At 38.9% G+C, this 15872-nt stretch overlaps 1 long non-coding RNA gene across 1 annotated transcript; it reads left to right on the forward strand.

The window, feature by feature from the left end:
- Positions 1-776: 776 nt before the first annotated feature.
- Positions 777-1260, forward strand: LOC122053870. The gene is made up of 3 exons (XR_006132418.1): positions 777-868; positions 942-1013; positions 1110-1260. It is a non-coding gene; the product is annotated as an uncharacterized LOC122053870 (long non-coding RNA).
- Positions 1261-15872: the final 14612 nt, after the last annotated feature.

Consider the following 15872-nt stretch of genomic DNA (forward strand, 5'->3'; position numbering starts at 1 on the left):
ACAACCTCGTGGCCGACCTCTCTCCCACCATCGGTTCGCACTCTATCCTTTCCCTTTCCTCTATGCATAATTACTCTTTTTTTCAGCAATTATGCAGCACCTCTGTTCTTTTTTTAGCAATTATACAGCACCTCTGATTTGTTAGAATTTTTCTGCATTTCGCGCTTGGTTCTGACTTCTGAGTGGATTCTCTTGTTCTTGTTGTCCTTTTTGTTTGTATCTCTCATTTGGTTCCTTTTGTGTTACTTGTGATAGTTGCTTCTTTAGGTGGACAAGAGTGTTTGGTGTACCACTCGAGGCCTAATAATGTCTCCTAATAATGTCTTGGTCAATCATATGGTGTCATCAATATTCACAATTGGACAAGTTTTCTGTCTCCATGCTTCTTCAAGCCCCTAAAATTTTTCTTCATCTCATGCTCAAGAAGTACTGTCGGCTCTAAAGAGGTTTGAGATCTTAATGGGCTTATGTTTTATGATTGCTTGCAGAATCTAAAATGGAAAGAAGTAAACAAAAACTTGGTCACTCTTTGTTGCAGTCATGGCTTGTACAAAATTCTTGCTTCTGCTATTCATGTGGCTGCTTGATCAGCAACTTGGCTCCTGTAGCACGGATGCACAGGATGGTACTATTCTTTTTTCTTTTCCCGATTCTACGAAATGAATTAGCACAGTTTAAGGAGAAGAAAAGAGTTGCTGCCATGAATCTGCTGATGAACTAACTATCAACCCTAAAATATGGCAGTCTATGCTTTCACATCTCTTTTTGGTGAATGGAAAAATGGAGCTTCGAGTTGGAGGCACTCAGTTGATCCATGTGGTAATTGGGATGGAGTTAATTGTAGCAACTCAATAAGGGTCACAGAGCTGTGAGTTTATCTCAAACTGTGTTGAAATCTTAATAAACTGGTAGAATTTCAATTCATCTATTTTCTCTTTCAGGAAGCTATTCAACATGGGCATTAAGGGTACACTAAGTAATGCTACAGGAGATCTTACTGAATTGCAGCTCATGTAAGTTTAGTATACTAAATCCAATCCTTCAAATACTTGCCATAAGTTTTAGTTTCTGAACCTTAAGTTTGTGGATTGTGCCACCAATTTATTCAGAGACTTTTCCAAAAACAAATATCTCAACGGCCAACTTCCACCTAGTATTGGAAATTTGAAGAAGCTCCAGACTCTGTGAGTCCTTCAGCAACTTCTCCATCTCATCATTCATTTCTTGAATTATAGTGCTCAACTACAAACATAACCTAGATGCTCTCTGAACTTCTTCTCAGGATACTGATTGGTTGCAAGTTCAGTGTACTATTCCTGTTGAACTAGGTAATCTATCCCAGCTCCAGACCTTGTAAGGATGTAATTTCCACTGTCTTACTATTTTTGCTAGCTGAGGAACAAGAGTCTGATGATTCCCACCTCAACCTATGTCATAGATCATTAAATGCAAACCATTTTACTGGTAGAATGCCTGCATCCCTGGGTAGGCTCGCCGACCTCGTATGGCTAGACCTGGCAAACAATCACCTCAGTTTTCCATGCATGATCAAATAAAAACTTACGTGGTGAAGAGTTAACGATGATGAAATATGTTCTTATCAGACACTTGAACAAGAATCATCTCTCAGGTCCAATTCCATTGAGCCTTTTTAGCTCTAGCATGAATGTTAAACATATGTAAGATATATCAACTCTATTGTCACCTGAAGCTTCCTTGTAATAGGCTCTCTGCATACTAACTTCTTGTTTGCATTCAGACTGCTTGACAGCAATAACCTTTCTGGGTTATTCTAGAATCAATTAGACTTCTTCAGAAACTCGAAGTTTTGTGAGTGCTTGCTATTAATTTCCTTTTCATCAAACTGTTTGTTTATATCTTTCTTGCGCTTTTCTTAGACGGCTAGACCACAATAATTTGATTGGACCAGTTCCTCAAAGTATCAGCAATTTGACAAGACTCAAAGTGTTGTAAGTGATTTTTTGAATCAATGAGATCAAATAACTTCTGAGCTTGAGAAACTGATCCTTACTTGCCTTTGTCCTAGAAACTTTGCAAACAACAAGCTAACCGGAATGATACCAAATATGACTGGAATGCATGCCCTCGACAATATGTGAGAATAAGCCATTTCAGGACTAGCTTGAATTTCCATTTGGTGAAATGGGAGATTATGTATACCTGATTTCATTTACAGGGACTTGAGCAACAACTCATTTGATCCTTCAGAGTAGTAGATTCCTACTCTGTGTTGTTTGCTATGAAGAAAAGTGTACTGTAATCATGTGTGAACTATCGATATTATAGATTTCAGAGTCAAAGTCATCAGCCTGCATTAAATTTAGCGTCCAAATATTAGATGCTAAGTTGTTAAGATTAAACCTCTGGGAGCCCTCCTTACCTTTTCTTGCACATGACCTTTCATAAGACTTCAACTCCTAGTGTGTTTAGCATCTGCATTCCAGATTCATTACATTTCATGTGCAGTAAGCTTAGATTCTTTACCACAAATAAATTCTTAGATTTAGTGTTTTAGAATGTTTAGGTTCTGTGAATTGTTAGAGCATTATTTCCATTGTAAACTTGAAATTTTTTAGAATGTTTAAGAAAGCTATCTATGCTGTCAAACAAATTTTTAGAGCATGATTTAAGAAATCATAAGGTTACTAAATTGATAATCAAATCTTTATTGAGTACAACTTGACAAACTAAGCACCATCAATGTCTATGCTCCATTATGTTCTAGCTTGATGGAGAGAAGTAGAATAAATAGTTATAGACTTCAATATTCATCCCAAATTGCCTATCTGTTATTTTATGTATGGGATTTGTATCTGATGTAATTTTACTCTTGGTATTAATAATATAATCCCTTATTCTTAGCTGAGTTTCAATTGTTAGAGATGATTAGCTTTTGTTGTTCGGTGCAGATGTTCAATACAATTTATGTAAATAATAACTTGACGCGGTTGTTTCTTTCTTATTGGTTAGCATGTCAAGTTTGTTAGCACCTAGACCATGCCCTGTGCTTTTACTAGTCCTGCTTTTGCTGATCAAATTATTGGGTCTCTTGGTACAGTCAACTCTTAATGGTTCAACATCTAATCTTGCGGACTCATCAGGCCAACCCTATACCACATTGTTTTCTGGCCAGTCTGCGGCAGTGCCTGGGTTCCATCCTTCTGGTTAGACATTCCTACATAAACTTTATTAACATATTCATGTGAAGTTTTGCTTGTATGTGGAATTTTGATTACGGTTTGTAAAAAAATAGGTGGTCTTCAAGGATTGCATAATATTCATAGAAGCTTCAACTTGCCAAATGTGCCTGGTTCGCATGCATCCAGAGAGGCCGCAATGGGTGTTGTACCATCAGGTGGTGTTCAGCAACCAGGAGGAAGCATTCCTAGTAGACGGTTCTTATCAAACAATCTTTTGGTTGCATTATCTCAGGTCTGGCATGAGTTTATTTCCACATTACTTCACTGCATCATATGGTCCTTTGAATGTGTTTTATAGTATTGATTCTGGATTTTTTTCATCCAGATGCCTCATGGCTCTGGTGTCACAAATAGAGGGGGTATTAATGTTGTTGGAAATCATGCTTTTAGTAGTAGTAATATTAATGGAGTCACTGGGTCAATAACTGGTATTTCCTGAAGTTCAGCTTCTGGGAATCGTAGTTCTGCTCCTGGTTTGGGAGTTTCTCCAGTATTAGGTAATGTAGGGCCAAGATTTACAAGCTCTGTAGGCAACATTGTTGGCAGTGGTAACATGGGAAGAAGCATTAGTTCTGGAGGATTATTTGTGCCCGGTTTAGCTTCACGGGTAAACATAGCTACTATGCACAGAGCAAGAAGGATAATGTTGGCATCAGTAAGAAATATATTTGTGTACTATCTATTACCTTTTGATGTTGTAAGAAGAATAGTTATGTGTAATTTGTGGATACCGACTTGATGTGCACAATATCTATTATCTTTTAATGTTGTAAGAAGAATATTTATGTGTTGGTTATATGGATATTGACTTGGTGTGTTTAGATACATCGGTGCATTTTTATTTGTGATTTTGTTAGTGAATTAATAATTTTAACTTAATTTTATGATTTTTTTGGTGATAATATTGGTTTTCCACTATTTCAGAAATCAGATTTGTGTCGTTAAACAATATTGATATTACATCGATTTTCCACCGTTGTAAAATCGGTGTGATAAACTAATATTACATCGGTCGTATACCGCTGGCAAAACTGGTGTTATTAACATATAATATTACATCGGTTTTACACCCGATGTCGTTAAGTGATACTACACCAGTTTTAACCCGATGTCTAAAATGGCAGACCTTTTACATCGCCTTCATAGACATCGGTCGAAAATGTAATTGACATCGGTAGAAAACGGATGTCTATGAGGGTTTTTTGTTGGGTTTTTCAGGCCGCGAAAATCGCTTTTCGCGTCGCGGAAACCACGAATCACCCATGCCACTGGATCTCGTGTGAAGGATAGATTTCAAAATACGAGTATGAGTTTCAAACTATGATCTACAGTAGATCTACAAAGGAAAAACATTTTATACCTTTGATGCGTGCCCTTCGCAATCCCGCAAGTCCAAGGTATGCCGGATCTCGAAGTTGTCAACGTAGACAACTCTCTAGTGATATCCACACGAACAAGATGTGTTCTCTAACACTCAAGGATGGAGAAGAGAGCACCCCAAGTGTGCTAGCACTTTCTAGGGCTCTCGGGTAGGATTTGAAAGGAAGAAAAAGAGAGGATGCAAAAAGAATCTCATACACTCAAGAAGTAGTATCCTCCTTTGTGACCTTCACTCTTCCTTATTCTCTTGGAACTCACTCAACCACCTTCTCCTTCCATGAAAACTCTCGGCAACAGCAAGCAAAGAGGAGGAAGAAGCTAGGATGAAGGAGAAGCAATTACCACTCATGAATACCACCAAATGAAAACCCCCTCCACCCTTTAGTGTGGCCGACCACACACATAACTCCCTCATTTAATGTGGTCGGCCACATTAAATGGAATGGGAGATGTAACCTTCATGAGGTGGCATACCTCATGAGGTGGAGATGATGTGGCAAGGTTAGTCATGCCATGTAGGATGAGTCAACCTTCATGATGTGGCAATGCATCAAGTCAAACTTGATGTTTCAACTTCCATTTGGTCAAGTCAAAATTGACCAATTCTCTTCTTTGCTGAGTCAAATCCAACCTTTGATTCAAGTCAATTTTAATTTAATGAATCTCAATTTATTAATATAAATTGACTCAATGAATCAAATTAAATTAGACTCATTCAACAATTGAATCTAATTGATTCTAACTCAATAAGTCTAATTTGAATCCAATCTTTGGTGCATCATATGAACCTAATCCAATTGGTTCATCATTTGAACCTAATCTCCATCCACTTGTTCTTTGTGTATGACCCAATAGGTTCTTGTAACGTTGGCAATGTTTCTAAACTCCTTTAGAAACATAAGCAATGAGCGGCATCTAGCAATACAACATTCCTATCCAAGTTACAAGAATGTTGAGATCCAACATCACCTTGTGACTACTAATTGTGACTCCTCACAATATGTGACATTGTCCTTCTATCCTAGACATCTAGATTGATCAATGTGAGGCATAGACCGTGTCATCCTTTAATCAATCTAAATCTTGAACTCCAAGTAGACTCACTCGATCAAATGAGCTCAACATCTCATGTTGACTCATTTGGGCATGGCCATGCACTTCGTGGTCTAACTCTATCAAGAATACCGATGTCACACCCGTCATATGGGAGGGATAGATCCCATCTACATCACTCACATCCCTCTGCATAATTCATTATATACCCAGTAATCGACTTTATAGTCCACCCAATTACGGGTGACGTTTGACGAAACCAAAGTACATAACTCCTTATGTATGGAACCATGGTAACTTCAGGTCTAAGAACCAATAGTCATACTAATAGTCACATGAGAAATTATATGACACTAATATAACGATCCATGATACTTTCTCATGGCGGGTCATTCAATATACATTCTCTAATGCATACCCATGTGTCAACTTGATATCTCTATATCCATAACTTGTGAGATCAAGTCATCGAGTTGATCGACATGGTAGTCTTATTGCATTAACATTGTTCCTGAATGTTAATACTTGACTAGGAATGATTAAGAGTAGTGTTCCCTATATCATCTTACTATCGATTCAACCAATCGATTGATATAGGTAAGAACGTTCTACTCAAGGACGTTATTATACTTAGTTTATTTGGCACCAATACAAGTAAGTATAATAACCAAAAACCAAATGCCTTTATTTATATACAATATGATACAACAAGTCCAAAATACAATCATCAAATGATCGGCTCTAGGGCTCTAGCTAACAATCTCCCACTAGCACTAGTGCCAATCAGTTTAGGCTCTAAGCCCCAATGACCTAGTGTGACCATCATGCTTCCTCTGTGCCAACGCCTTGGTCAAGGGATCTGCGATGTTAGCCTCTGTAGGTACTCTGCAAATCTTCACATCTCCTCTCTCGATGATCTCTCGAATGAGTGGAAGCGTCGTAGTATGTGTTTGGTCCGCTAGTGTGAGCGAGGTTCCTTCGCCTGTGCTATAGCTCCATTATTGTCATAATAGAGCTCAATGGGGTCAGCAATGCTAGGAACCACCCCAAGTTCAGTGATGAACTTGCGGATCCAAACTGCCTCTTTGTTGCCTCTGATACAGCAATGTACTCGGCCTCTGTTGTAGAATCAGCTACTGTGTCCTGCTTCGAACTCTTCCAGCTCACAGCACCACCATTAAAGCAAAACACGAACCCCGACTGCGATCTATAGTCATCCTGGTTGGTCTGGAAGCTAGCATCACTGTAACCCTTTACAGCTAGCTCATCATTGCCTTCATATATCAAGAAATATTCTTTAGTCCTTCTTAAGTACTTAAGAATATTCTTAACCGCTATCCAGTGACTAACCCTTTACGGCTAGCATCACTGATCCATGCGGTCTCCCTCCTCTCTAGAAGAGGGACCTTGAGTCTTCGAAAGACTCACGCCATGTGACATCGGCAGAAATCCCTTCTTGGAGTTCTGCATGGCAAACCGAAGGAGTACCTTGTCAATATATGTACTATGACTTAGGCCAAGCAACTTCTTAGATCTCTCTCTATTGATCTGTATCCCTAGAATGCGGGATGCCTCACATAAGTCCTTCATTGAGAAGCAACTCCCTAGCCAGGTCTTGACAGACTGATACAAAGGGATGTCCTTCCCAATGAGTAGTATGTCATCCACATACAATATGAGGAAGACAACTATGCCCCCTACAACCTTCTTGTAGACACAAGGTTCATCTTCGTTCTTGATGAAACCAAACTATTTGATTGCATCATCGAATCGAAGATTCTTGCTCCGAGAAGCTTGCTTTAGTCCATAAATGGACCTATGCAGCTTGCATACTCTGCTAGTATGCTGTGAATCTATAAAACCCTTAGGTTGTGTCATGTACACATCCTCGAGTAGGTTTCCATTCAGAAACGCGGTTTTGACATCCATCTGCCAGATCTCGTAATCATGGTAAGCTGCAATAGCAAGCATGATCCGTATGGACTTAAACATCGCTACTAGAGAAAATGTCTCATCATAGTCAATACCATGAATCTGCTTGAAACCTTTAGCTACCAAGCGACCCTTATAGATAAGTCCATCCATGTCAGTCTTTCTCTTAAAGACCCACTTGCACCCTATGGGTTTTACCCCTTCAGGTGGATCAACCAAAGTCCAAACTTGGTTGGTGTACATGGATTCCATCTCGGATCTCATTGGCTCTAGCCATTTCTCAGAATCTGGTCTCATCACAGCTTCCTGATAGGTGGTAGGCTCATCCTCTATGAGCATAACGTCATCATGGTCAGACAAGAGAAATGAGTATCTCTCAGGCTGACGACGTATCCTATCAGACCTGCGAAGAGGTATGTCTACTTGAACTGGTTGTTGTTCCTCAACTCCATGTGGAACAACATCATCCACAACACTTTGTGGTTCCAGTTCAATTTCCATCGAGGCATTAATGCTATTGTTCGCATCTTGAACTTCTTCAAGATCGAACGCACTCCCACTTGTCTTTCTAGAAACAAAGTCCCTTTCTAGAAAAACCCCAGTCTTTACCACAACTACCTTGTGCTGACTGGGAATGTAGAAGTAATATCCCTTAGTTTCCCTGGGATATCCAATAAAGTAGCACTTGTCGGATTTGGGTCCTAATTTGTCTGAGACTTGACGTCTAACGTAAGCCTCACAACCCCAAAACCTCATGAAAGACACCTAGGAATCTCTCCCAGTCCATATCCTATATGGTGTCTTTGTCACAGCCTTGGATGGAACTCGGTTGAGTATAAAAGCTGCCGTGTCTAGAGCATAGCCCCAAAGGTATGTCGGAATATCTGTGTGACTCATCATCGATCGCACCATATCTAATAGGGTATGATTCCTCCTTTCGGATATACCATTCCACTGTGGTATTCCAGAAAGAGTGAGTTGGGATAGGATCCCACATTCTGCTAAGTCATGAAACTCATGGCTAAGGTATTCTCCACCTCGATCGGATCAAAATATCTTAATACTCTTGCCAAGCTGGTTCTGTACTTCATTCTTGAATTCTTTGAACTTTTCAAAGGATTCAGACTTATGTGTCATCAAGTACACATAACCATATCTACTGAAATCATCAGTAAATGTGATGAAGTACCTATAACCACCTCTAGCAGCGACATTGAAAGGGTCACATACATCACTATGTATGAGTCCTAACAAATCAGTCACTCTTTCGCTGTGTCCACTAAAGGGAGTCTTGGTCATCTTTCCTAATAGGCATGACTCGCACGTCTCATAAGATTCAAAATCAAATGAGTCCAGCAAACCATCCTTATGTAGCTGGGATAAGTGCTTGTCATTTATATGACCTAAGCGACAGTGCCAGAGGTAGGTTTGGTTCATGTCATTTGACTTGAACCTCTTGGTATTTATGTTATAGATAGGGCTCTCAAGGTCTAGAATATAGAGTCCGTTTATCAGAGGTGCACTACAATAGAACATATCGTTTAAATGGACGGAACAACATTTGTTCTTTATTATAAACGAAAAACTTTTCTTGTCCAAACAAGAAACAGATATAATGTTCTTTGTTAAAACAGGCACATAACAACAATCATCTAATTCTAGTACAAGCCCAGAGGGCAGAGATAGATGGTAAGTTCGTACAGCAATAGCAGCAACCCGTGCTCCGTTGCCTACTCGTAGGTCTATCTCACCTTTCGTCAATGCCCTGCTATTTCTCAGCGCTTGTACATTAGTACAAATGTGCGAAGAACATCCGGTATCTAATACCCACGATGAAGAAATAGATAGATTGACTTCTATAACATGTATACCTAAAGTAGAAATCTTATTTCTCTTCTTATTAAGATCTTCCAGGTATTCTTTGGAGTTCTTCTTCCAGTGCCTTGCTTTTCCTTGATATAGGTGACAAAGATGTTCAACCATATCGTAAGCGCCCATCAACTCATGTTGCTTCTGAAGCTCAGAGTTCATGGTCGCGAGCATAAGACAAGACACATCTAATGCGTCATCTTGATGCTTCTTGTAAGCATCTCGGTCTGCTCGCGTGGCAGTGGCAGGAGGAGCCTCCAGAATGGTCTGCTCCAGAACTTACAGTTTACATTCTTGCGTGAGAACTATTCTTAGGTTCCTGTACCAGTACAGGAAATTTGCTCCGTTGAGCTTGTCCTTCTTAAGGACAGATCGCAGAGAGAAGGTGTTCGTATTCGACGTCATGGTAATCTACAACAGAAATAAATGCAGAAATAAATATCATATTCTTAATCATTTAATTAGGCCTTTAACTAAATGATGCTTCCACTGAATTCTATAATTCATGTGGGACAAGATCCACATCATACTAACCCTTGAGTTAGCTTTGGCTAATACGCCCAAGACTTAGTATGATCGGTAGGTAACGATTACCAATTACATCTCTATGCAACTCTTGTTTATAGGATAAAATTCGTATTTATATTAAAACTCGAGTTAGCTTTGGCTAATACGCCCAAGAGTTAATATAAACGTGATTTTGACCTACCTTTCCAACTGTTGGAAGAATGCCTATAGTTGTACTCGATCCAACTGAGTAAACTAGGAATACTCAATCTAATTGAGTTGTACTCACCCATGCGTTGATAGGCGGGACCAAGATTGTCCCTCCGTACCCTACCAAGATAGTATGTGTTGCTCTGCTTTGGCAGATTCAACAAAAACATGCGATCGAGGTAGTGGTAGGTATCACGACATGGTAGGCATTACGAGTTAACGCGGTTTTAGATCTAATCTAAACGATGATGCGTCTCATATACTCGATAGATCTAATATAATCGAAGGGTGCATCATGTGCATGATTTAGATCTAATCTAATCGCTAGGCACTAATTAACTACTTAATTAAACATGCATCACATACATATAAGCAATTAATTATTTTGTGATTGTGTCATGACCCTACTACGATCTCCTCAAGCCAATGAGAAGATCGGATGGTCAACCTAAGGTCAACGACTTCTCAAGCTTCTTCCTTTGACCACATTGTGTTGCTCGCGCCCTCCTCGTAACTCCGTCTCGTGTGGACCTTCCACCGCTTCAAAATTTCATTACAATTTTGAAACTCGAGTTACATTCGAGTCTAAATCTAATTTACAACCAGAATATAAGAGAAAGGCACGACACGTAGGTCGTGAAAATAAAATAAAATAAATACAGCACGCACATCACATAACGGCACGCAGGGCGTATTATGAATTACAACACATTTCCAAATCCAATTTGGGTCGTTTGGGTCATGACTATTACAAAATTAATAGATAATTCAAAATTATATAGTTTTCATAATTTTCTGTAATTTTTCATAATTTTTACAATTTTATGAGTAAAATTTTTCCGGCGGTCCCGATTAGCGATTGCGGGCGCAATCGCGGAGCAAATCCCTTTGCGGGATTAGGGGCAGTACCCCTACCCGCGATCTAACCATCGGGAGTTGCTCCTAAGCGATCCTACAGCGCCTTAGCCCACTGTCCCAAAAGGTTTTGGGTCAAAACATTGTCGTAACAGAAAAATCTTCTCGGTAGTCGAAGCCTACAAGTGTCAAAACACTTGTGTTTCCCTTCTACGAGAAAAATACCCTTTAAAACTCTAAAAATCAAGAAATTACAGAAATTCACAGAATGTTTATTTTTCATAAAAATCAAAATAAACTCGTACACGCCTTTGCACGTGGCTCTGATACCATTGTTGGGTTTTTCAGGCCGCGAAAACCGCTTTTCGCGTCATGGAAACCCCGAATCACCCATTCCACTGGATCTCGTGCGAAGGATAGATTTGAAATATGAGTACGAGTTTCAAACTATGACCTACAGTAGATCTACAAAGGAAAAATATTTTATACCTTTGATGCGTGCCCTTCGTAATCCCGCAAATCCAAGGTACGCCAGATCTCGAAGTTGTCAACGTAGACAACTCTCTAGTGATATCCACACGAACAAGATGTGTTCTCTAACACTCAAGGATGGAGAAGAGAGCACCCCAAGTGTGCTAGCACTTTCTAGGGATCTCGGGTAGGATTTGAAAGGAAGAAAAGGAGAGGATGCAAAAAGAATCTCATACACTCAAAAAGTAGTATCCTCCTTTGTGACCTTCACTCTTCCTTATTCTCTTGGAACTCACTCAACCACCTTCTCCTTCCATGAAAACTCTCGGCAACAGCAAGCAAAGAGGAGGAAGAAGCTAGGAAGAAGGAGAAGCAATTACCACTCATGAATACCACCAAATGAAAACCCCCTCCACCCTTTAGTGTGGCCGACCACACACATAACTCCCTCATTTAATGTGGCCGGCCACATTAAATGGAATGGGAGGTGTAACCTCCATGAGGTGGCATACCTCATGAGGTGGAGATGATGTGGCAAGGTTAGTCATGCCATGTACGATGAGTCAACCTTCATGATGTGGCAATGCATCAAGTCAAACTTGATGTTTCAACTTCTATTTGGTCAAGTCAAAATTGAGCAATTCTCTTCTTTGTTGAGTCAAATCCAACCTTTGATTCAAGTCAATTTTAATTTAATGAATCTCAATTTATTAATATAAATTGACTCAATGAATCAAATTTAAATTAGACTCATTCAACAATTGAATCTAATTGAGTCTAACTCAATAAGTCTAATTTGAATCCAATCTTTGGTGCATCATATGAACCTAATCCAATTGGTTCATCATATGAACCTAATCTCCATCCACTTGTTCTTTGGGTATGACCCAATAGGTTCTTATAACGTTGGCAATGTTTCTAAACTCCTTTAGAAACATAAGCAATGAACGACATCTAGCAATACATCATTGCTACCCAAGTCACAAGAATGATGAGATCCAACATCACCTTGTGACTACTAATTGTGACTCCTCACAATATGTGACATTGTCCTTCTATCCTAGACATCTAGATAGATCAATGTCAGGCATAGACCGTGTCATCCTCTAATCAATCTAAATCTTGAACTCCAAGAAGACTCACTCGATCAAATGATCTCAACATCTCATGTTGACTCATTTGGGCATGTCCATGCACTTCGTGGTCTAACTCTATCAAGAATACTGATGTCGCTCCCGTCATATGGGAGGGATAGATCCCATCTACATCACTCACATCCCTCTGCCTAATTCGTTATATACCCAGTAATCGCCTTTATAGTCCACCCAGTTACGGGTGACGTTTGACGAAACCAAAGTACATAACTCCTTATGTAGGGAACCATGGTGACTTCAGGTCTAAGGACCAATAGTCATTCTAATAGTCACATGAGAAAGTATATGAAACTCATATAATGATCCATGATACTTTCTCATGGCGGGTCATTCAGTATACATTCTCTAATGCATACCCATGTGTCAACTTGATATCTCTATATCCATGACTTGTGAGATCAAGTCATCGAGTTGACCTACATGCTAGTCTTATTGCATTAACATTCTGCCTGAATGTTAATACTCGACTAGGAATGATTAAGAGTAGTGTTCCCTATATCATCTCACTATCGATTCAACCAATCGATTGATATAGGTAAGAACCTTCTACTCAAGGACAGTATTATACTTAATTTATTTGGCACCAATTGTAACACCCCACCCCTTCCTGCTCTAGCTGACGGGGGTTACTTATCCTTACTTCTAAAAACACAGCGGAAGTCTTATCTATAGCATATATATTTATTTATTTTTTTTTATTTTCTTTAAACCTTTATTTTTCTTTAACACATCATCATCAACTATCTATCATATGAGTCACATAACATGCTTAACATAAACTTAGACCATGATACTAAAGAGCATGATGAAGTGTCATAGAGTTATAAAGGAAACAACATGAACATAATTCTTTATTAATTAAAAGCAGGTTTTCCTCTTTAGCCAAGTCACTACTACACACGTCCTTCTTGCCCCCTCCTGCTGCTCCCTTAGTACATCCATTCTTTGCCCTTATCTGTGGTATAAGGAAAGTAAGCTGTGAGCACTCAACGCTCAGTAAGATCCTTTCCTACTCACAAAAACCGTATAGCATAAATAAAGCTTCAATGCATAAAGCATAAAGACAACTCATCATATCATGTATAGAAGCATCATATCATAACAAAATCATATGGTAACATGGCATATCCTCATAAAGTCATAAAGTGCATTCTAGCATAACATGATCATAACATATCAAAACATAATCATAAGGTTCATCCTAACATAACATAACATAATCATAGGCATCATGGTATATCGTAACATAATCATAATGTGTTATGCAAGATGACTTTTAAAAACATGATTCATGCAATAATATATATATGCAACATGTCCTTTGAAAACTTATTTCATACATTCTTAAACATAATCATAACATGGTTAGGGCCCCGGCTTGTACCACTTACATAAATGTGCGCATCCTATGTAGGTCCAAGGTAGCAAGTCTTGAACCCTACAAGGCATACATACTAGGCCCGTTTCTTAGTCCATCGACCTAGGGGTACTTAGGAGTCCATCCCTAACGAGGCCCGTTTCTTAGTCCATCGACCCCGGGGCGCTTATGGAGCCCACCCTTGGTACAAGCAATACATAAAGTAAAATAGCATGTCTTACATATCATGGTTCTTATCATTTCTTGCAGATCGTATCTCTTATCATATCATACCATATAGAATTTCGGGCACACAGCTCATCATAATGGTATGTAAAGATTTGGGCACACAGCACATCATATATTTTATGCATAAATTGGGCACACAACTCATCACATATATCATGCATAAATTGTCACATAACTCATCATAAATAATACACACCATACCATAAGGGTTATCATCATGTATAGATCATAAGTGTGCATAATTAAACATAGAAGCATAGAAATCTCATAATCATGGCATATAATATACATGGAAAACATAATTAGGTTTTTAACCCTAATGTCTTATAGTGGCCGAACCATATAGATTGGGTTTTTGGTAAAAACTCCATACCAACATGTGAACCCTAAGTAAGCATCATTTCTTATACCATAAGAAACACCATGAGCAAGTTTAGGTAGAGTTCTAGGATTCTTAAGCTTACAACTTATCATGGCCGAAACTTGTCAAGCATACATTGGGTTAAAAACTATTATTCAAGCTTGTGAACCCTAAACAACTTCCATAGCAAACATGTCAAGGAATAACACGAGCATAGTTGAGTTAGGTTCTAAGTTTCCTAGGCCCTTAAACATGAAGTGGCCGAGAGTTATAGGACTTAAAACTAAGGTTCAAGTGTCCTAAAAGCATGAGAACCTTAAACAACTTTCATAGCAAATATTTCAAGGAATAATTTGAGCATAGTTGAGTTAGGTTCTAAGTTTCCTAAGCCCTTAATCATGAAGCGGCCGAAACTTGTATGGCTTAAAACTAGGGTTCAAGTGTCCTAAAAGTATGAGAACTTAGACAACTTTCATAGCAAAATTTCAAGGAATAACATGAGCATAGTTGAGTTAGGTTCTAAGTTTCCTAAGCCCTTAAACATGAAGTTGTTGGGTTCGTCGGGCCGCGAAAACCGCTTTTTCGCGTCGCGGATGTTGGTTGCTACTCGGAAAGCCTAGAGGTTCCACTGTACAAAAATTTTGTACAAAGGTCTGAACCTTTTCCAAGCTACCATGTGTTCTTTTAAATTAAATTTTGGATCGCCTGCGGAACATTACATGTTTGATCCAAAACTTAATCTATTTGTTCTTTTAGGTTTTGACTTGGGTCTCCTGCGGAACTTAACACGTTTGACCCAAATCACCTTAAGTTATTAATTCCATTAAATATTAATTTCCATAATTGGTTCCCAGTACTGACGTGGCGAGGCACACGGCCTTCTTGGATATGGGAGCAACCACCACCGACTAGACAAAACTTTTTATGGAAAGATAATATTTAATTTCCTAAAATAACTTTAGGTTAACCGAAAAGAACAATCAAATCACAAGGAAAAGAAAAAACAAAAGAACACAACATCGAAAAACATATTCGAAATACTAGAATCGTAAGCCTCTTGTATTTGGTATTATTTCCATAAATAACTAGTATGATGCGGAAAAGGAAAAACTACTAGTTATACCTTCTAGAAAGACCTCTTGATCTTCTACCGTATTCCTCTTCTAACCTCGGACGTTGTGTGGGCAACGATCTTCCGAGATGAGAACCACCAAGCACCTTCTTCTTCCTTACAATTTTCGGCCATCAAAACT

This window comes from Zingiber officinale, chromosome 3A (genome assembly GCF_018446385.1).
Source record: "Zingiber officinale cultivar Zhangliang chromosome 3A, Zo_v1.1, whole genome shotgun sequence".
Classification (NCBI taxonomy): domain Eukaryota; kingdom Viridiplantae; phylum Streptophyta; class Magnoliopsida; order Zingiberales; family Zingiberaceae; genus Zingiber; species Zingiber officinale.